Source organism: Dermacentor silvarum, chromosome 1, assembly GCF_013339745.2.
Source record: "Dermacentor silvarum isolate Dsil-2018 chromosome 1, BIME_Dsil_1.4, whole genome shotgun sequence".
Lineage (NCBI taxonomy): Eukaryota > Metazoa > Arthropoda > Arachnida > Ixodida > Ixodidae > Dermacentor > Dermacentor silvarum.
The window spans coordinates 245,530,941-245,555,046 of record NC_051154.1 but is presented as its reverse complement, the minus strand read 5'-3'; the positions used below and the strand labels follow the sequence as shown (position 1 = coordinate 245,555,046).

At 45.9% G+C, this 24,106-nt stretch overlaps 1 long non-coding RNA gene across 1 annotated transcript; it reads right to left on the bottom strand.

Annotated features, from left to right (window-relative positions):
* Nucleotides 1-20,610: 20,610 nt before the first annotated feature.
* LOC125942121 (uncharacterized) lies at nucleotides 20,611-23,152 on the bottom strand. The gene is made up of 3 exons (XR_007464828.1): nucleotides 22,972-23,152; nucleotides 22,133-22,228; nucleotides 20,611-21,008 (listed from the first exon to the last, which is right to left on the bottom strand). It is a non-coding gene; the product is annotated as an uncharacterized LOC125942121 (long non-coding RNA).
* Between the last annotated feature and the right edge of the window lie 954 nt (nucleotides 23,153-24,106).

Genomic DNA, 24,106 nt, shown 5'->3' with positions numbered 1-24,106 from the left:
GCAAGATGGTTGAGAGGGTCTCCAGAGACGCGGGGTGCGTTTAGCCGCAATAAAGATGAAGCAAAGTACACTCAGCAGCCATGCTCCGATCATCAGGCTCGATGGTTGATCGAGCCACTTTTGGCGCGGTCTGCTTTCCGATGCTGGCTTGAGCGTTTGGGCACGCACACTACAAGCACACTATAGCGTTCCAGCTGAGTCGCTGCGTGTATGCCCTGAACAAACAGAGCGGAATGGACACTAAACGTCAAGCTAACGTTATCTGATATTTCACTGGGAGTTGACTAAGACTCACGGTTTCCTGTCGGCCTGATTGATCTCCTGCGCAATCGAGGTGCGACGCTTTCGACACTACTGGCGGCACTCATGATCATCCCAGGATTGTGAGACACCTGTTATAGTTGCCAGAGCACTGTTCCTTCTTCCAAAGAGCAGTTGCTTTGCGTCCTGCGTGGGGCCAAAATGTCGCACCCGCTTTTAGTTGAAACGCCGTCTGAGGAGAAAGTGAAACGCTAAACCTTGTTATAACTGTCAATAATTCAAACTGCCAGATTTTTTTTTTCTCGAGTAACATACCAGGCGCCGAAATCACAAAGCTTCTTGCTCGAGAGTAGTCCTTGCTGCTGGTCGACTGCTTTCGCTAATGATAAATCATGCATCGGGATTAGTTGGAATTTGCTCTTAGTAACAATTCCAGCGTAAAGGATTTTTGTGAATGTGGGCCCATATCTGCGGCGACAATAGCCCCTTTGGCTGCCAACAAAGCCACTACACCTGTCGACATCGCCTTGCGTAGCACAACAAAGAAAATTAATGATAACTTCCCGACCTCATTACGAGCACGACTTATCCGCGCCGGCATCTGCGTTCCGAAAAAGTTCTCAGTTTACTCGCGAGAATCCCGGTTGTCTAAAAGAAGTTTACAGAAGGCACTTCCCCGAATTGCGTCTCCTTTAATTTCAACTTGCGCAAACAAGTCGCTTTCGCAAAGCTGTCTTATTGCGAGTCGATAGCGGAACCGGCGAGCAACAGCTGCGTAACACTTCCAATAATAACACAAAACAAAAACGTGCCGTAACTCAATGAGACTAGCCATGATCCTGAAGGCTTATACCGGGCCCAACGCTGGAGATATTGAGAAATGAAGTGACGGGCGCTCACCACCGTAGTTTTCAAACTTAGGCTGATCTATAGGAACGTTGTGTTGTGCTGGGTACAGGGAAAGTGGCAAATGGCGATTCTGCAGAGCCCACCGAGTAGCTGTATAGTTCTTAAAACACATTACCCGGTACATCCCCATTCGCGAAAAACTGGGGCGCCACGTTGCTCAGAAGCATTCCCAGCACTTTTTCGCTCCATATTGATACAAATAAAGGCAAAGTGTCAGCATTTATGCTGAACTGACAGGTGCCATATTGTGGTCTTCGTATTGAGCATTTTGAGCATTACGCTCTGTCTGGCGCCGCTGCACTTCAAATAATCCTAAGATAGCCGCACCGCAGTCAGTGCCCCCAGAAGCGTCCACTAAAGCGTGGATCGTAATAAAATGATTTCAGTATACAAAAAAATTTAGCCGAATGCTGCTTATGCTAATCGTAACAACAAATGCCGTCAATGTGACCCTGCACCGGATTTTTCAAAATTCAGCTGATTGATTGATTGATTCAATAGAGTTTAACGTCCGAAAGAAACACTGAGGTTATGAGAGACACGTAGTGAAGGGCTTGGGATGAATTTAGACCTACTGGGGCTGTTTAGTACGCGCCTGAATCAATGTACACGAGGGTTCTTGCACTTTGCCGCCATCGAAATGGGACCGCTGCGTCACAACAATAAAGAATGACTTCGAAGTTATGCGTACGGGGGGAGGGGTGCCAAAATGCAAATTCACATTCCATTTTTGCACGCAGATATCCTATGCGTAACGCCAGGTTATTAGCGCACGGGGTGAGAGACCCGAGAAAGAAAGCTGAATATTTCCCGACCATGGGCACACAGCCTGCACTTAAAGCGCCCTATACGTATATCTGATTTAATGTATGCGGCCAACACAGTGTAGTATTGATTTAATGGCTCCAAGCTAAAACTGTGCTCACAATCGACTTTTTCGAGGCAGCTGAATCCCGTAAACTTTTGATCCTGCCTGTATACTAGCACACCAATTGCTGCTGGCCCACTCAGATATTTTGTAATGTGCGCTCTGCCAGGATAACTTGGCATGGTGCATATCGTTCGCGCCTTTTCATCTTAGGAGTCGTTAGAGGGGCACACTGGTTTTGAGGAAAGTGCGTATACACTCGCTGAGTTATTTCTTATATCACGGCACTTGTCGGAATTGACGCCGATGTTGTCGCTGAAGTCTCTTGATCTCACTCGGAGCCCACTACTTCAATGCGTTAAAGCAGCAGCGTGCGTCTAAGGTAGCTTTTATAATAGCCAAGCCAATGTGCACTGCAGGCGATAGAAACATGCATATTTGGCGATTTTGAGGGCCTGTATATATCTCGATAAGCTGTTCTATAAAAAATGTGGTTGATCCCTCTTATATAGGAATCGGTATAGAACACGAAAGTGAAACGTGTCTTCAATGACATGCGGAGGCACCACATGCTACTTGCTCGAAAGCTACAACGCGCCGCAACCGACTGCGCTTACGAACGCGCATCCAAAGTGCATCCGAAGCGCAAGCGACGCGCGATGCGCCGCTCGGTTAGCACGGTCCCAAACAGTGTCGCCGTCTGGTGGCCTCCGGCGGAAGGCATCACCGGCGGTGCCAGCGTCTCCCATTAGAAACGCCCGGCGGTCGGCACACTAGTAAGTATATTCTAGGCACTATAGTCGCACTGCTGAGACCACCGAAGCGTTCACTGTCGGTGCGCGTTAGTGTCATAATGCAGTACTTCTCTTTTCTGCTCGTAGGCGGCGGCACCGCCCCGAGCAAGAGCGCGGGTACACGGAGGAGTGTTAGATATATAAGGCGCGTCTGTGTAGCTCTCTGCAATTGCGTTTGTGGCGCAATGGGTTAAACGCTCGGCGATCTATCGTCGCGGACCGAGAGGTCGTGGGTTCGATTTCCAAATTTTGCATGTTTGTGGAACTTTTTCTTCTGGTTTCTTTCTTTGTATTATGTTCGTGTACATTGTAAGCTGACGTATTTCCGTGACGGAAATACGTGACGTATTTCCGTGACGGAAATACGTCACTGAAGTCTTGGTGGACCCCGGAATAAAACACTTTCGTGTTAAAATAATGGAGCTGACTTTTTGTTTAAGTTTGATTAGCACAGAAGCTTTCGTTGCAAGATAGATAGATAAACTTTAATGCAAAGTCTTGCCCCAATGGGGCATCGCTAATGGTCGGGGCCCCTAGACCAGGGCTCCGCTGGCTCTTCTCTGCTCTCTGAATCAGCTTGAGCTGGTCGTCGAGGACCGAGCTGGACAGCAGTGCCTCCCATTGCTCCCTCGTGGTGTTCGTGTCATGGTGTTCTATGTTGTGTAGCGTGCACTCCCACGTAATGTGGTATAGGGTTGGTGTCGCCCCACACCACGGGAATTCGTCCCTGTAGGCTGTGGGGTGCATGCGATGTAATATGTGTAGGTTCGTGTAAGTGCCTGTCTGGAGCCTACGCCAGGCAGCGGCATCCTCTGTCTTTAGTATTAGATGGGGTTGGGGATATCACGTTGAGTAGCACTAACAATTGGGCAAGTTGGTAAGGATGCATGGTTTCAGAACGGCGCAACAAGGAAGACGACAGACGAAATAACACACGAACACAAGCGCCGACTCACAACGACTCAAAACAACGACTCACAACTTAGTTGTGAGTCGGCGCTTGTGTTCGTGTGTTCTTTCGTCTGTCGTCTTCCTTGTTGCGCCGTTCTGAAAACCATGTTGGGGATATCGCAAGCGACTCCCTCTGTGGTAGTTCAGGATTGCTGAATACTCGGGGTCAACTGGGTCAGGGTCATCTGCAGTCGGCGTGATGAGTGCTCGGTTATGTGCAAATTCTCGAGCTGCTCTGTCGGCATACAGGTTACCCGTGATGGCAGCGTGACCCGGTATCCAAATGATGGTTTGGATGGCGTTGTCGTGAGTGTCCTCCTTGGGTATTTGGGCTAGGACTTGTGCCGCAGGTCTTGCGATTCTTCCCTGTAGGAAGTTGCGTTCGTTGCAAGAAATCCACCAAAGAACACCAAACAGAAAATTTTCTGTCGCTACAATTTTTAAGTACCTTCGTGGTGAACACATTTAACAAGTCAATACAGCATTCCGTGGCTTCTGGAATGTACCACTTGTTATAAATAAAAGAGTAGCCCCCAGAGACCATGTCTGGATTTAGTGTGAGCCCTAGTGAAGGTGCTACTATACGTACAATAGAATTCGAGACTTCCTAAATAAACACCCCTCGGTAATAATTGTTATTGAATCAAGTGTTGCTATATTAAGCTTCTGAATATAAAATGCAAATATATTCATTATTCACCCAAAGCTAACTTTACGACCGGTTTCTAGTTTCTTCATGTCGTATAGGCCTATATGTCGCTTCTGTTATACAAATATTGTTTTGTCTGCAATCCAGAAATATTTTTCCCATTCCATGACGTTTTGCAAATGTGAACAGTTCATATTTTTTTCAAGAGTAGGAAAAGTTGGGCCTCTGGTATGTATCTGCGAACATATTCAAAAACGCATCTGCATAATATTGTTACGGTAGGAAAGCAGACAATGTCGACGATGGAAAAGAGGACGATGTGCTATTCGTGGAAACAGCCTCTCTGTATTCTCAGCTCCTGTTTATCTATCTCCTGTAAATACACCTTGTAAATAGTTTATACCCGTGACATTTTTGGTGAGATGTGCTGGGTACGCGTCTTCGCCACGGAGCTCCGCAGCGGACGTCTCACCCAGCCTGGGAACATGCATCCAGCGGCAGGCACCGCGTCTGCTGCTGCATCGCCGACTACGCAGACCCAGTACGTTGCTCGACCTCAGCCGCAAGACCCCGGCAAGTTCAACGGCCTCAATGGTGTTGACGTAGAAGAATGGTTGAAGATGTATGAGCGCGTCAGCAAGGTGAACAGGTGGGATCCGACCATAATGCTGGCCAATGTCGTGTTCTACCTCGACGGAACACCGCGAACGTGGTATTACACACACGAGGAAGAGCTCACCAGCTGGGAGTTGTTTAAAGAGAAGCTGTCCGACGTTTTTGGCAATCCAACCAGTCGTCATCTAGCCGCCAAGCAACAACTCGCCAAGCGTCCCCAAACTTCCGCCAATTCGTATGTCTCTTACATTCAGGACGTCCTCGCCCTCTGTCATAAGATCGACACGTCAATGCCACAGGCGGACAAGGTTGGGCACAATATCAAGGGCATCGCGGACGACGCATTCAACCTTCTGGTCTTTAGAAACTTATCGACTATCGACGCCATCATGAAGGAATGCCGCCGTTTCGAGCAGGCTAAGAGCCGCCGTATACATAACCAGTTTACACGGCTTCCAAATACTGCAGCGACCTCTTCTTGCACCGACCCAACCGACCATTCTAGCTTGCCGCCACCAAGTGAAAATGTGACCCGCATTGTGCACCGCGAACTCGAAGCAGCGTTTCCTGTCTCGCCTCAACAGACGCTTTGGCCAATTCTGCTGAGACGATATCGTTGATCCAGTCCGTGATTCGCCAGGAGATCGCTCATATGGGTCTCCCCAGCGCCTGCTCCTTGAGTCGTCCTGACATCGGTCCTGCTCCTATGCCTCGGTCCTATCGCAGTCCACCCTACAGTGCTCGTTATCCCTACAGTGCGCGGAATCCATCGGACTGGCGTACACCTGATGACAGGCGGATCTGTTTCTGCTGCGGCCGAAAAGGTCACGTTTCACGTCACTGCCGTAGCCGTTGGCAGTCCCTGCCTCGAAACACATTCTGGAATTCAAGTTCGCCCCGCAGTTCTTCACCCCGTCGCTTCTACGACGCTTCCGACACCGCTACCTCTCCTCGCCGCTATACTCGCTCGCAATCGCCTCAACGTCGCCAGCCACGGGCGCGCCAGCTTCACCGCTCGCCCTAGCCGACCTACCCAGGACAATCCCAGCCGGAACACTAGGCAATGCGGCACCTTAGGGTAGTGCTGCAATGTCGAATTCGCCGCAAAATCCTCCTTTGACGCTGTTTACGAGACATAACCTTCTTGACGTCCACGTTGATGGTACACCCGTCAGAGCGCTCATAGATACCGGAGCGCACATATCGATTATGACCAGCCGCCTTCGCCGCCATTTAAGGAAAGTTGTTATGCTTGCCATTCCTCGGGTCGTACGAATCGCCGACGGCAGCACGGTAGCCGTGACCGGACTGTGTACTGCACGTGTGAGCATTTCCGGCCGCCAAACTGTCGTCCTTTTCACTGTGCTTGACCAATGCCCCCATGACCTTATACTAGGCCTCGACTTCCTCTCTGCCCACTCATCGCTCATCGATTGTTCCTCAAGTACTGTGCGTCTTGACCTGCCTCTGCTGGACGATCCTCCGACACCTCGCGAAATTCGCCTAAGACCGACTGATTTTGTTCCCGTTACACCACAGGCCTTGACATACATCGAAATGGCGCCATCTACACCAGTTCCCGATGTGATTACATCTCCGTTCCAATAACTGACATCGTTCTCAGCCGCAACGTTACTGTCCCGCATACAATACTGAGAGTCACAGACAATCGCACGTATCTCCCTGTGGTGAATTGCGGGCTCACAAAGCAAATTCTGCCTAAAGATATCACCCTGCTACGATCACTGCTTTAGAAGTTCACTGCGCTGAGACTAATTTTGCCGTCGACGCGTCCTGTCAACCTTTCCGGTCTGCCACTTGTACTGACCACGTCATTAGTAAAATGATCGCCCCGAATCTCACACCTGTGGAGGCTGACCAGCTCTGCAGTTTATTGCGTTTCGTACAAGGGCATATTCGACCTGAACAACCGTCCCTTATGCCAGGCGTCAGATGTCGTACACCGTATACATACAGGCAATAATCCTCCCATCCATCGGCGACCCTACCCAGTTTCAGCTTCGGAGCGCCAAGTCGTCAAAACGGAAGTAGACAAGATGCTAGCGAAAGACAACATTGAGCCGTCGTCAAGTCCCTGGGTGTCACCTGTTGTGCTGGTCAAAAAGAAGGACGGCACATGAAGATTCTGCGTCGACTACCGGCACCTCAACCGCATCACGAAGAAGGACGTCTACCCACTGCCTCGTATAGATCACGCCCTTGATTGCCTATACCGGGCACAGTATTTTTCATCCATCGACCTACGGTCCGGATATTGACAAATCGCTGTGGATGATCTCGATCGTGAAAAGACCGCCTTTATAACGCCTGATGGTCTTTACCACTTCAAGGTTATGCCTTTTGGGCTATGCAACGCTCCGGCTACCTTTGAGCGTATGATGGACTCATTACTCCAAGGATTTAAGTGGTCGACTTGTCTCTGCTACCGAGATGATGTTATTGTGTTCTCGCCCACATTCAGCACACACCTTGAGCGCCTTTCAGCTGTCCTTGCTGTTTTTCGCAAGGCCGGTCTACAGCTCAACTCGAAGAAATGTAACTTTGGCCACCGTGAAATTACATTCCTTGGACATGTCGTCAATGCGTCTGGCATTCGACCGAACCCGGAGAAAATTCGCGCCGTGAAAGAGTTTCCTGCCCCGCAGTCCGCAAAAGATGTCCGAAGTTTCGTGGGCCTTTGCTCTTAATTCCGCCGCTTTGTTAAAGGTTTTGCCGCCATAACACGCCCTCTGACAGATATTCTGAAGAAATGTGTGCCGTTTTCATGGGGAGACTCTGAGGCCGCCGCCTTTTCTCGATTTAGCACCATACTCACCACCCCGCCGATTCTAGAACCCTTCGACACATCATCCCCTACAGAATTGCGCACCGATGCCAGTGGCCACGGCATCGGTGCCGTCTTGGTACAAGTTCAGCACGGCCGTGAACGTGTTATCTCGTACGCTAGCCGTCTTTTGTCACCTGCGGAGCGGAATTAATCTATTACCGAGCGCGAATGTTTGGCACTTGTGTGGGCAGTAGCGAAATTCCGTCCCTATTTGTACGGCAGGCCCTTTTCTATTGTAACGGACCTCCACGCCCTCTGTTGGCTTTCGTCCTCAAAATATCCCACAGGGAGGCTCGGACGATGTGCTTTGGGGATACAGGAGTATTCCTATCTGTGGTGTATAGGTCTGGTCGCCTACACAATGACGCTGACTGCTTGTCCCGTTACCCTGTCCACACGGCCGCCAACGCCGTCACGGATGCTCCCGCAAGTGTTCTTTCCATTTCCCAGCTTTTGGACATGGCCCACGAGCAACGCCATAAGGCTACCTTGAGGACCCTCATTGACCGAAAGGAATCTGCTCCCACTGATCCATCGTTACGGTGGTTCGTCCTCAACGACGGGATATTGTACCGCCGCAATTTTCACCTTGACGGTCCTCCCCTTCTATTTGTCGTTCACCAACACCTCCGCTTAACCGTGCTTCAGGAGCTTCATGATGCACCTACTGCCGGACACCTAGGGGTTGCTCGCACTTACGACCGCGTGCGCCGCCGCTTCTACTGGCCCGGCCTGGCACGCTCCGTAAGGCGATACGTAGCTGCTTGCAAGCCCTGCCAACATCGAAAAAAGCCAGCAATGCTCCCTGTCGGGTACTTACAGCCGATTGCCATTCCAACTGAGCCATTCTTGCGCGTGGGTTTGGATCTCCTTGGCCCTTTCTCCGAGTCCAGCTCTGGCAACAGGTGGATCGCTGTGGCTACTCATTGCGCGACGCGCTACGCCATCACTCTGGCGCTTCCCACGAGCTGCGTGACTGACGTCGCCGATTTCCTACTCCGGGATATCATTTTAGTCCATGGCGCCCCGCCACAGCTCCTTACCGACCGTGGCCGCACTTTTCTCTCCCAAGTCATCACCGATATCCTACAATCCTGTTCTACCAAGCACGAGCTCACTACCTCCTATCATCCCCAGACCAACGGCCTTACTGAGCCGCCTAATCGGACCATCACTGACATGCTATCGAAATACGTTTCACCCGACCACAACGACTGGGATATTGCGCTACCCTATGTCACGTTCGCCTATAATTCGTCACGCCACCATACTGCTGGGTATTCCTCCTTTTACTTGCTCTTCAGTCGTGGCCCTGTATTACCATAGGACGCTTCGCTCCCCTTGGTACGGAATTCCCGGAGCCAGTATGCCCGCGACGCCATCGCCCACGCTGACCATGCGCCCCAGCTTGCCCGTACTCGTTTGTTGGCATCGCAGGAAACTCAAAAGCACGCTTACAATTGCCGCCATCGTGAGACATACTTTTCACCAGGCTCTCTCGTACTACTTTGGTCCCCTTGCCGACGAGTGGGGCTCTCCGAGAAACTCGTTCCGTGATACAATGGTCCTTACCGCGTTCTACGTCAAGTGACCGGTGTAGCCTATGAGATCATCCCCGTGACATCCGTCGCGCCACCCGGTTCCACATCACCTGACGTCGTACACGTCTCTCGGCTTAAGCCCTATTATGCCCTTACCGATGGCCCCATCTGAAGCAACGGGACGGTGCTTTTTCCGCCGGGGGTTGTGTTACGGTAGGAAAGCACACAATGTCGACGATGGAGAGGAGGACGAAGTGCTGTTCGTGGAAACAGCCTCTCTGTATTCTCCGCTGCTGTTTATCTATCTCCTGTAAATACACCTTGTAAATAGTTTATACCCGTGACAATATGTTTAGAAGTGCAAGTTCCCAACCATAAGGTTATTTCGTCCGTTTTTATACCTAGCTTTACATTTGCAGTATCCAGTCTCCATATCATTTTTTTTACTTCTGTAAAAATTTTGTTTCGCTACAAGGCGGATGGGACACGGGTGCTACGCCGGTTTTCCAGGCAACTGTGTACTGATTGTCTGAATAAACATAATATATGAAAGAAATGATCTGGCCGTACTCTCAATAAGAATGCCACGTTTTGCCAACAGCCGCTAAGTAACATATATCCAGAGACAGCCTTCTTCAAGCAACGAGGTCCAGCGCGTCCAGATTTAACGGCATGTAATTTGTGAGATATTGTTGAGGACACCACACGTCCTCGACGTTCGCGAAATCGTTGGAGGTTCTATTTCAAAATGCGCTGCGCTCTAAAATTTGCTAGTGCTGCAGCTGCTGATGTCATTGTCCAGACCTGCGTGGCTGCGATTCCTGCGAAGTCGCCTTCGCATCCAGCCCACTGGGCACCGCATATTGCTCTAGTAATGTATATATGGTCATTCTGTACCATTCTGCATGGTCTTCTTGCCTGTAAATTACCCGTCCGTGCTGAATACTTATGGGACGCGATTTGTCACTACGGTGCACTATACTATGGCAGGGTGGCGTGTGTCTTCCGCAAAGAACGAGTTTGTCTCTGACCCTCTGTCAGGCAACACAGGAGTGGTCCACTTTAGCGTCTTCCCGGCACAAGTGAGTGAAAACCTCCCTATAGACGGGAGATTTTCGTTCCTAATTCAATTTGCTTCATGGAACGAAAAAAATGCAAAAAAATGACTGGCTAAAATGCTCTCTCGGACAGCCAAAGGCAACGGCAGACTGGTCTTAGCGGAAAGGTTAGGAACCATATTTTCGCAGCATGACAAAATGGAAGAAATAAGGAACAGTATTTGTGCGATGGTATTTTATTAAGGCTGTACAACAGTCGTCTGCACGCAGCTTTAAAACGAACTAGAAGACGTGTAGTGCTCAACGGTTGATACGCGTACAGCAACTAACACATTTTCTACGCAATTACATGGAAGTGCGACGTGTAATAGCTCTGTAGCCGGTTGCTAAGTATGGGGTAGTCCAAAGGGTATGTTTTGAAGTTTGAATTAAGCCTCCCTTACAAATGCAGGGGAATCTGGAAGCGAAACAACGCATTGACATATTTTATGAATGGTGCGCATTTCAACTTTAAACAATGTACATGGCTTCTATTCAGCTGTAGTGCAGCCTTTCTGAAGCCGCGCAAGCGTTCCCTCATTTAAGTAACATTTTTGATGATGGTGGTGTGCTGCATCTTCATCGTTTGTTGCTCCGAGAGGCAACCTGTGCGTGTGTCACTTATGGCGCGACACCGGCTCCGACCTACGTAAAAACAAAACAAAGCAAAAAAGTATGGATGACCGTTCTAGCACTGAGTTCATTCGCAAGGATCCAGAAAAAAATGGCTTTGAAAGCTTCTAAGACGCTTTGATATGTCTGTCCATGGATGTCTGGGTCTTTGGCAGATCAGAATTCTTCATTTTTAAAGGAATAGCGCGAGAAATGTTTGTTTGACTTTATTGAAAAGCTACCAATCGACTAATTGCGGTCTAGAGCCTCTATTACCAAAGAAAACAGCAAAAAATTATATGCGGGGCCACTTCAATGCACCAGTTCAAAACCAGTTCAGTGCGGCTACAGACGTGAAAAAAAAAATCTTATTCACGTCAGCGAAACCTGATGTTGTGCTCTCATGGTACTAGACGCCACTGACGCGTACACACAAATTATGACCGTGCTGCGGAAAGCTGAGTCAGCGGCATTCGACGGATCGAGAAGGAAAAGCGCATTCCGGGGCCTTTTTAACAGAAAATTACAGTTAGAATGAGGAATGTGGCAGCTTTCGGTGACATCCTTCTTCAAGGTCAACACATGATCACAGTATACGCTTCAAGCACCTTACCGGGCTTACTGGCACGTCATTTATAGTTGTTCGTGAGCACTACCTCCAGTTTCGCTGACCAGAATAGTATCCTTTTCCACATCCAAAGCCGCCACCTTGCACTTGGTGTGCGTTTTGAAGTGGTCGCATGAAACGTGTCGTAAATAATTATTCGCCGCACTTTATAACCATTGAAGCTTTCTACCATAATTCGAAAATGGCCTAAAATGCACAAAAATAGGGACACCAAAACTTCGTGTTAGTACTACAGCACTTTTTTTACCCTAGTGTAAAGTGCACATGAGCCTAGAGGTTGGCAGTTCTGTGCAGCATTTTCGAGTGCCTTCCTTTCGCTCACACGTTCGACCTAGTTCTTATCATTGCGGGTTATGTAATTTACCACGTGGTAAACAAACACTGTACGCAATTGAAAAATGTCAAAAACTAATGTTCCGGAAGTAGACGAGAACTCCGAAAGTTACCAAGAATTTCTGAACGAATAAAAAAGTGGGTTATTTGTTAGAGAATGTCCATATATCTTGCCGAAACAATTAAAAATATGTATTTGCATGCACCCTCATCTCCTGTCATTTTTACTTCCATATGCTTAAATGGTTAGGATATTTCAATCGAATTGAGGCGGCAATAACGCCTCAGGAAGTATAGTGAAATCCTCCACTCAACAATAGCGGCCGAGCAGTGCCGGTGCACGATGCTACCTATGGCGCATGCGATGTCTCCTGTCGTCCGACCCTATTTAACTCGAACCGCGCAACCACCCACAGCACCTAAGCCTGTCTGACGCCACAAATAAAGGATAACCTCAGCAGTAACCACAAAAACACAAACAGGTAACCTCCGCTGTATATAGCCAATTAAGTCAAACCACTGCCACATCAAGACCTATCTAATTCCACAAAGAAAGCTCTTAGCATAACACTGGTTCGTTAGGTCCCTCGAGACGAGCATCTTGCATGTACCGCCGAGAACGTGTACCAATAACTGAGATGGCTTATACCGTCAAAGTATCCATTAGCTCTGCGCGGTAGCACAATACCACCCTACGGCGTTGATACAACCGTCTCCCTCAAACATGGGCCACAACGAGCTATCATGCTGCAAAGAAACGTGATGAGACTGCTTATCTGCCTTTTCTTCATTGCATTTGTACTCTCTCTCTCTTTCGGGATTACAAACGCATGCTATGCGAACAATAGTCTCCCTGCACTAAACAGTATCCGGGCACTATCTATTGCGTCATCCTTCGTTGCGCGACAAAAAAAACAAAAACAAAAGACGCGTAAGAATAAATATGAGCTTTTAATTTTCCATAACCACTCATGAAAGCTTCAAACGTGGCTAACCGGCAAGATTTACATCATTTACTATTGCACCAATATGAGTAGAACTTTCTCACTAGCTTTCTAGCGCATGTTCGGTTTCAATACTGTACTTCACTGTGATTTTTACTGTGAATTTTCTTGACTGTCCTTATTCACTGAGGCAATGGACGCAACTGTAAAGAAGATGCTATGCGGTCCATAATTGAATTGTGGACCCACGTGCAAGTAAATTTCTGTGAAGCGGCTGGTGCGGTGACCGGCAATTAGTCCTTTATGCATATACAGGGTGTTTTTTTTAGGCAATACATATTGACGCGAAGTAAGCTGCCCACTACAGGCACCGATCGTCATAAGTCAGCTTCCCACTACAGGCATAAGATCACCAGAGAGAAGACGACGAAGGGCGCAGGTGTGCGCGCGTTCTCTTGAGTGTCGGCTATCATTAAAGAAGGCTGTTCTCTTTCGGCGAGTTCGAATTATATATCTTCGTGACAATATTTTGATAAAAAAGCTATCACCATGAGACACATGTCGTCTTAGCGTACGAGCCCTACGGCGAGGCGAAAATACTTTGCCGCTGCTTAAGTTATTGTGAAAACACTAATTACCAAAAATGCATAATTTACTTTTTAATTGGTGTCTGAAGGTCGTTGTTTAAATAGCGAATTTGAAGGCAGTCAACTTTAATTCAGCCTCATTATTTAAACACCTTGAAAATCGCACCTATTTCGAGATATAAATCAAGCAAAATCGAAACCAAGCGCCGCCGTAAAAACCGAAACGCCCCTTGAAAAGCGCGAGGAACATTGAACGTCTCGGCCAGTCGCGGCACCTACTGATACGGCACGCCTTGCCTGGCAAGCATATACCGTTGTTTGTCAGGACAGGATTTGCCGCAGCATGCTATCATTCAAACTTTGCCCCACACTCCTTTACGGGGCGTTGCCGTCTGACGCACAGTGGGACGAGCTCAGTCTCGGTATTGTCTGGATTTGGCCTTCTAATTTCGATTACGAATATCTCAAATCACAGGCGATTTCTCGAAAAAAATGAGTATGCCATAAATATTTACGCTCTACAAGTTTTCCATACGAACAATTGTGCTCAAGTTAATAATAAAAAGTTTATTAACAATTTTCTGCTAATTAGTCTCTTCAGAGTAAATTAAGCAGTGGCAAAGTATTTCCGCCTCGCTGTAGAGCTCGTATGTGAAGACGACAGGTCCTGGTCAAAGCGCTTTTAGAAAAAAATATGTTTTGTTTAAAAAACGTTGTAGTTTCACCCGATAGGCGAAGCATCGATTGCGATAGCAAATTAGTGGAAAGGTATGCGAAGGAAGGATAGTAGTTTCATCGGCCGTATAAACTTGTAAACATTAGTTTACTAACTAAATTATAAAGCACGGTGTCCCGCGTGCACACGTAACATGAACACATCTGACTCGATAACCGCGGAAACTGTCAAAACGCTGCAGTGAGGAAGCGGGGCAACAGCAGCGAGCGAATTGACCTTCGGGCTACCTCATGCTTCAACGCGAAATAAACGTGAAAGCACAGTGCGAAAGTACAGCGCATACAAAGCTACCGGTACTCGGCGCACTTTGTCCACATCCCTGATCGCTTTCAAGATACGCGCCCGCGCGGCCGCGCCGTAAGCACCCTTATGAAAAAATTTAATGTCTTTCTATAGAGAGGCTGATGTATTTATGCAACAGAATCATTTGAGTGGCTAATGACTGTCTAATGCGCTTTCTGATGTATTCCTAATGTGAGTCTATTAAAAATTGGCCACCGTATTTCTATAGAGTACCTGATGCTGAGTTTCTGATGTGCACCTGACGCATGAGTTTCTGATGTGCACCTGATGCATGAGTTTCTGATGTGCATCTGACGTACGAGTTTCTGATGTGCACCTGACGCATGAGCTTCTGATGCGTTTCCTAATGACATGCAATTGAACGTTAACATTAGGTTGACATTAAAGGCCGCAATGCAGATATCTGTATTGCTGGTCATGCAAGCGAATGTTTGCAGTACACAGGTCAATAGATATTTTTTTTGGTTCATTGCTATTCTAACACAGTGCATTAGTAACCCTTCTGAATGCCTGCACACTTGGCTTTCTATGCACTACATTCACATTCCTCAATTTGCATGGCACAAATCATCAACATGAAAGTATGGTCACTACAAAGAGTTGTAATGTAAACTCCAGCAGACCATTTCTGGCAATGAGTGGCTATCCATCGTTCTATATATGCGAGTCTACCGATGGCCATCAATCTTGGATGCCTAGCGATGCAGGCATTTGGATACAAATGCTGCATTGTTGAGCCAGCTATAAATTAAACAGGGTAATAAATGAGGAGATGTATATATAGTTGAGTTGGTTCATATTTATTTATAAATGTGCTGACATAGAAATCGCAAACATGACTACGTAGCACATACGGGGTGTTTTTTTTTTAGTTGCACCAAATTTTTGAAATTAGAAAGATGTGAATCTTGGTCACGTTATCTTTACCATTCAAGTGTACGGATTGGCAGCCTCTAGATACATATATCAATTTCAGCACTTACATGCATAATTACCGAAGTTACACTAATTAATTTTCTAATTATCAACAATAGGTAGCTACAGCAAATGAGTACTGAGTACAAATGAGTACTACCTATCCCAACAGTCAAATTTTGAATAGCGGAGTTCATGTGGGAGCTACACGAACAATTAGTTCCCCTTGGCAGGCTCCTTGAAACCGAAACTGGCCGCAAAAAGAACGTCTGTGTCGTCGCCCCCCCCCCCCCCCCCCGCCTTTCATCACGTCTCCGCCTGTCCAGCCCAACGAGCAGCTTGCATTATCTCCTGGCTGTCTGCAGCGTTGGCCTAGCGCTTAAATGACGGGGACCGCCAAATTTACTTCGTCATTCTGTTGGGCATCATGTTGCGCTGTAGCGCCAACCCTGCTCCTTAAATTGGGCCTTTAGATACTGCAGGCACGGCATCATATCAGTCTGTAGCGTCGACTGCGAACGCCGCAGATAGCAAGGAAATAATGCAAGCTGCTCGCGGGGCCGGAGTGGCGCTTACCTCGGAGATGTTACGAAAGGCAGGGGGGCGGTGACATCGACGACACAGACGCCCTTATTGCGGCCTAATTCGGTTTCATGAAGCTTGCCAAACGGAACTAATTGTTCGTGTAGCTCCCACATGAACTCCGCTATTCAAAATTTCATCGTTGGGATAGGTAGTGTCAACGACAGGCCCCAAAATACTCATTTGCTGTAGCCACCTATAGTTGATAATTAGAAAGTTAATTAGCTTAACTTCACTAATTACACACTTCAGTGACTAAATTGTTGTGTATCTAGAGGCCGCCAATCTGTACACTCGAATGGTAAAGATAACGTGACCAGGGTATATATTTTTCTAATTTTAAAAATTTGGTGCAGCTAAAAAAAACACCCTGTATTTACAGGACCACCTGCTTTCCAGGCTACTTAATCTCCCTGCTTTGCATGGAGGACAGGCTGCTTTTGAGCTGCACATTTGTCGTCCTGAACTTGCTGGAGCATGTAACCTGCAAGAAACAAGATGAAAATTTAGCATAGCATTGCAGCACACTAGCAGAACAATACTAACTTTCTATATCATTCGGTGGAACATGTGAACGAACAGATGCTGAACTTCAACCAATGTCAGATGCATGGTGCCGCCATTATTTATGGCTGTGCACGCGAAAGTAGCGAGAGTGTGTCCCCTGGTGGTCAGACGTGCGGAGTGCGTTAACGGGAAGAGGAATGGCGCACGGCAAAATTCCCGAACTACCTGCTAGTGTGTGCATATGTTTGAATGACCAGGTGCGTGTATAGCCACTGTGTGTGTGGATCCACTTGCGCAGCCCTAAAAAAGCAAGGGGTGTGCGATAATGGACCATGAGGCACAGCAATGGATAGCAGCGTGCAATACGAGCTAATTGAGTGGATGTGCACGCATGAAGTGTGTTGTAAATTACACCTTTTTAAAAAATGTATTGTAATGCAGTTCGAATTACATTTACACTTTTCTACTTACTGTGCACTTATTTTGGTCATTGCTAACATTTACTAGCAAATAATTATAAAATTGCAGCACCTTTCTAGACACTATTTACAGAAAAATGTATAGCTAAAATTTCATTTCTTTACGAACAATATTTTGCATAGGCCCCAGTAAACAATGCGCTATACAGTTTGGTTTAGTTTAGCTGCACCAAAATTTTCAAAATTGCCTGTGGCCGATAGCACAATTCCAATCTTTGACCTAAACTACTCAATTAGACAGCCATTACTTCCATGAGAAATCAAAATGCCTAATTGAAAAATTAAAATAATTATGCTAATTAACATTTTAATTAATTCCAATACAGCACATATTTCTATATACGAATTATAGCCCGCAGGTTCGCAAGTCGATCCACTTGGAACAAATTTTTGGGACTGAACCAGTTTCGAGATAATTTTCAAAGTGTCCGACGAAATGAATGGGCGTTCCAGTTAACTTTTTAAAGAAAACGCTGTTTTCTGCATTGAAGCACAAAAGTAACTGGAACACTAATGCATTTCGTCAGACACTTTGAAAGTTAATATCTTGAAACTAGCGCAGCCCAAAAAATTTGTTCGAAGTGGATACACCTTGGAAACTCATTAGCTACAGTTTGTAGATTAAGATATGTGCCGTAAATAATTAATTAAAGTTATTTATTGTAATTTGGTTAAATATTCAATTAAGCATTTTGATTTCTTACTTAAGTAATGGCCACCTCATCGAGTAGTTTAGATCAAGGATTAGAACTGTGTTATCTGCCACAGGCATTGTTTTTAATTTGATGCAGCTAAAATAAAACACCCTGTATATAAATATAGTAGTATTTTTACTAAAGTTTAGGTGCTAATAGAGCACTGTAGCAGCTACTTGGTTCATGACTTCAGGACAAAAAGTACTGTGCTAAGCAGACGAGGACGAAGTTAGACAAGGAATGACATTACAGGCGCCAACTTCCAACTGTTTATTCGGCAGAAAACACGCCGTTTTATACATGACACCGTCCAAAGTAATCATAGTAAAAATAAACGAACAGGAGTGAAGGGATCCAACAAGTGCTCGTGAGGCAGTGATCATCACAGTAGAGAGGAATGCAAAGGTTACAGCAGGGACTTAAACTGAACCGTCAGGCAAGCACATAGGAACACGCGTCAATTACAGTTAGTTAGTTAGTTATGTAAGGTTTTGTGGCGCAAAAGCAACTAAGGCTATGATGCGCCATGCACAGGTTGAAAATATGTAACTTGATAAAAGTGCTTCAAGCAACAAAGATCATTTACATTAAAATTTGTTTAAGAACCCTGTTTCATCTAAAAAATTAAAAACATCGTCTAGAGATACAAGTGCATTTTCAGCTAGGATCAGGGATGGATGAAGTGGTGTTAGTGTTTTGTAAAGTTCATAAAAATATTTCTGTCTTTTTTCCTCCAACGCCGGACATGTTATTAAAATGTGATTCACAGTTAGGGATTCTTGGCAGTGGTCACAAACCGTTTGTTGTTCATTTTTCAATAAAAAGTTATGTGTGAGATGTGTGTGTCCGATGCGAATGCGACATAGAATGACTTCCATGAAACGTTCCTGGTGATAAGATGTCTTCCACTCCTGTAGTATGGGTTTTAATATTTGTAGTTTGTTATTTACTTGGCAGCCCCACTCGTGTTGCCACTTTGAGGTGATCGCAGCACGGACCACCCGGACACAGTCCTTGAATGGAAGATTTATTTGTCTAATTTTGTTACAGGCTGTGAGTGCTGCACATTTGTCCGCCTTTTCATTTCCCGGGATTCCCACGTGACTTGGAACCCAACAGAGACGAATTATTTTACCACGCTTTTCACATTTGCCGAGCATTCTCAGGATGTAGCCGAGAAAAGGTTCGCACTCTGATTTTCTATGGAGAGAATTAAGTGAACTTAGGGAATCTGTGTAGACAACTGCTTTTTTAGAATCTTCTGTTACTATTTTTTCCAAGGCCATAAGCAGGGCATATACTTCGGCTGTAAAAACCGAAGCAGACTGTGGCAACCTAAGACAATTTTCCCAGGGTTCCGATACAACTGCGCTTCCAACATGTTGCGTCCATTACAGGCTCAAATCAAGTGGCATACAAACACGAAAGCTGCATGTTCTAATCTTGGAGGTGATTACAGGCTATCATTAAGAACGACAATTCTTTGTCACTTAATATTATTGACTGCGTGCTAACACACTGACTGCCGGCTCTATTTATTAAGAACGCCTCGATTATTTCCATTTCAGTGCGGTTTCTTGCTTTCCTTAGAAAGGGCATTTGCTCCAGTTGTGGCACACAACCACAGCACCTGCAGTGCCCGCCCGTGTTGCTGTTGACCACCAGCATGTGTATTGGACAAATAGGACGATGCTTCTACGATCGTGCAAGAGAGCACTGGTTGGTGGTTAACAGCAACACGGGCGGGCAATGCAGGTGCTATGGTTGTGTGATTTGAGCCTGTAATGGACTCGTGTTCCTATGTGCTTGCCTCATAGTTCAGTTTAGGTTCCTGCTGTTACCTTTGCATTCCTCTCTACTGTGATGATCACTGCCTCACGAGCCCTTGTTGGATCCCTTCACTCCTGTTCGTTTATCTTTACTATGACTACTTTGCACAGTGTGATGTATAAAACAGCGTGTTTTCTGCCAAATAAACAGCTGGATGTTGACGCCCCTATATGTCATTCTTTGTCTAACCTCGTCCTCGTCTGCTTCGCGCCGTAATTTTTGTCCTCGAGCTTATGGCAATCATCACAGAAAATGACAGGACTATTTGAATAAGAAATTTAAGAAAGGTACTTTTTGTTTTAAGCAAAAGAAATCTTTAAGTTAAGAAACTGGATTGATGTGCACTGCACTACAATGCAGGAGAGTTTCACTCCACCAAAATTGAGGGCACAACTATGCAATTGTAGAATGCAATATTGCGGTTTGGCTACACTTGGTCTTGCCAGCAAGCTTTTTTGTATGAACACTCAAAGAGGTGTATACAACAAACATCAACACACATTTTCCCACAAAACTGTTTAAGTCATTGCATCCAACTATTCCAGATTTCTGCAAGAAACACCGGGGCTGTTTATTTCGAATAATTAAAAGTACTGCTGAGTGTAGAGAGGCATATCATTCCAAATAGAGGTGGGATGGTTCATAAGGAATACATTAAAATCCTCATTCCTGCACACTGTGTGCACTGAGGCAGCTCAGGTAAAATTGTGCGTATACATCACGAATATTAAAGCTAGTTACAGCCGCACCACACTACAACAAATGCTGCGATGACAAAATTTCCGCCATAAACATTTTCTATTCACCATCAGCTGCCCACACATGATAGAAAGAAAAATGTATCATTACAAATAGCTATCAAAGAGCCATTTCTGCTTCGACAGTTCTCACAAACACAACCAGTTAGGGAAGGGGTGCTCGTTCAGGACTTCGCCAAGGATCAATGGACCATGGCAACTCGACAATTTAGCAAGGGCTGATGATTTTGGGACGGTTGGCGTGGAATGACCCACACAAATGGCCGCTTTCCTTCATGAGAGTGCAAAGGTCGTTTCCGCTTGTGAGCCTCATCTACAGAAATTATGAAAGTACGCTACACTGCCCGAAAGTACAACTTTCCCATGCAGTATTATTCAGTCTTCACAATGAAAATAATACATACCAATTACAGCATTCAGATGAACTGGATCCAATCCCTCCTTCACTGGGTCCTCCTTGTGCCTGTTACTGCCCTTTCCATAAAGGCTCTTGCCCTGAACCTCAGCCTCCCCAATCCGGTCGTGCATTGCCGCCATAGGACTTCAGGCCAGATAAGAACGTTCACCTATTGTCACCCAACATGGAAAATTGACACGAGAAATCAGTGAGGCATACCGCATAAATAACAAAGCATGTGTGAGCCAGACCCATTATTAATACGTGAAAAAGGCCATCCTTCGTAGATAAAAAGGCATAGAAATTAGTCTATGTCTGCTGACTTTTTTCTATGCAAATACTGTTTTAATGCAAGCACACATCCAGTCTTACTTTATTTAATCCTTCCATCAAAATGCCAGTTGTTAGCCGAGGTCAAGTTGTATATTTCCCTTCCCCTCCCTGTGTATACATATATAAAAACTTCATTTGACTGGAAAATATGTTAAGGAGCGGTGTTCAAAGCCCTCAGTCCAGGGCCCCACTGGCCTCTGCAGCCTGCCTGTGTAAATTTTGTCCTGAAAAGTTAAATGAACTGACCGGCATGCTCAAAAGGACACTACAAATTTGACCTAGTGGACACGGGTGGTTCTCGGAAAATGTACAAATACAGTGATGGGTATCCGTCGGCATACTGTAGTAATAGTGGGTGCAAGCTAGCTTTGACATTGCTGGAGTACTTCAGCTGTCACACGGCTGCACCTTCATATTTCAGTTTCAGAGAAATTCAAGATCATCAAATGTGTATTTGCCAGTGGCAATTATTCTGAGAACAAGACAGAAATAATTGTAAATAGCAATGTTAAACAAAGGTATGCACGCTGTATGCTTAGACCTGTGGCATATTTGACACACTACACTTCGAATACTAACATGCACAAAAACTGCACATGCGTGTAGCATGAAAAGAGAAAAAATACAGAAATAAAATCTACAGCATCGGAAACAGTTTCAAAACAATAAAACCAAAATAAGAAGTAAAATATACTGTATGCAAAGCAAAAATAAAACTTAATTTGCAGCCAAGTGATCAAAGAGAGAAAAAAAAAACTCAACATCAGGACATGTTAGGTTTAGTTTCATATAGAACACGATATTTTCCGCATAATGTTACGAACACAAACAAGCAGTAAGTTTAGTATACTTGCATAAATATTTAGCCTATTTAGTGCTCCGTTATGTAATATGTCTGTTAGCTTACACACAAATCATACCAAGATCATACTTTCAGGTACACATACACTTCATACATACCTGACATGACATCCAGATTACATGCTGTGCTGCTGTAGCCAGGGCCACAGGTTCCCTGCCATCATGTGGACACTGCTGTGGGTCACGGCCTCACCACTACAAAATGAATTCTGTGTTAACATATATAGCACTGGCTCAATAAAACTGTCATATTGTGAACACATGCAAGGTGGCAACAGAGCACAAGGTCGAGTCATTGATGAATGTCATGATAATAGGGACCCCTTCATCAAAGTAAAATTTTTAAGACGCACGCAGCAGCAGCAGCACATTACAAGAAATGTTTGTTTACATAACAATTCTAGGGTTTGCTTTCATGACTTGGTTTAAGCAACTTTCCCCTATCATGTTTAGATAGGTCAAAGTTATGGCAACATCCCTTGTCTTGAAAAGACAGCTCTACTAGTATGGCAAGCTGTGACTGCTTACTTTCCCTTAAAACTGCTCGTAAACCGAAAACCTGGTAAGCAGATATTATTTACTACGTCGAAGAGTTTATAAGCGAACAAACGTAATTGCAGTAAGTATTGGTGAAGAGACTGATGGGTCGTTATATGCAACTTCAGCAGAAAAGCGGGAGCGCACGCACAGGTGCACATGATGAACACGATTATTTCAGAACGTAATGTCTCCTCCCCCCCCCCCCTCATCGTAATAAAACGCTCATCAGGATATTCAATTGCGCATCGAGGCATTACATTTGCAAAACTAAATTCTGACAACCAGCACGCAACATGCATAAGCACAGGCGTCACTGTTGTTTCCTACGTTCGCAAGGCACCCTATGCACACACGATGAGTACGCACAACACGTGTAGTTAGCAAGCACGATTGCTTACCTTTTCAATGGCACGACGCTCTCCAAGTTGCCGGTGCTGCGTCGACGATGTTACTCCCAGCATACATGCCGCTGCGTAGTGGACGATCTGAGGCACGCTACCAATAGGAATGATTTCTTTGCGATGTCCACCCAACTTTCCACGACAACCCGACACAAAGGCCACGGCACAAAAATCGTTGCTCCATGTTTGCCTGGCGCGCCACGCATACGGCGAGCTTGCAACGAAACACAAGGTATCTTCTGGCACTTTTGTGCACGCTAACTACGTCCCATTTCATTAAAGCAACCACAAAACCACACGATCAAGCAGCTCACACAGACGACCGGCACGTTGAAGACACAGGAAAAACAACAGCGCCATCTGCGTACTTGTGAGGTTGTTGTGGCCTCCGTGATGCCAAATATATTAACCAGTAAACCCGTATTTTGTGTCGTGTTGCGCCCAGCTACGTATATATGTTGCGAGATAAAACAAACCACTGAACACTCCATATTTTACGCTATAGTTTATCGTAGAAAGAAATTTTAGGATGTATTTTAAATTTTGAATTGCTTCTGCCGTCGGCAGCCAGCAAAAGCATGGCCTTAAAAATCGGGGTTAGGTTGTCCTTTCAAAGCCATCGCTGGGGCGTGATTTGAATGATTTGTGTACTACCTTCCTTCTAGATAACTTCCTGATGTCGTTAACGTCAACTTTAGCCCCAGAAATTGTTGGAACGATCTCGGAGGTACACATGTGCAGTGTGCGATGTTTCAGTGCGCGTTGTAACTGTCGGAAAGCATCAAAGCTACGATATTCCCTCGCACGTGTGGCGCAGGTTACACCCGTGTCGTCCGAATCTTGCTTTCGTGTTTGTGTGCTTAATGAGCATGGGATGCGCGCCTGTCGCCCGTGCCTTCTATGTTTATGTATCGTGCGACGCACGCAGATTCCTCGCAAAAGCAATGTCTCTGCAGCTTCCATGTGTCCTATGTCAACAAGAGTAGCTCTTTTACTACTACTAAAAAAATTAAATGAAATGTGGAATACTAATTTCTTATATATTGGTTGTTCAATGAACTATGAAACATAATTATCGCACAATGTTCGTGCCATGGAGCTTGGACCCTTTCTGCACTATCACCAGGATCGG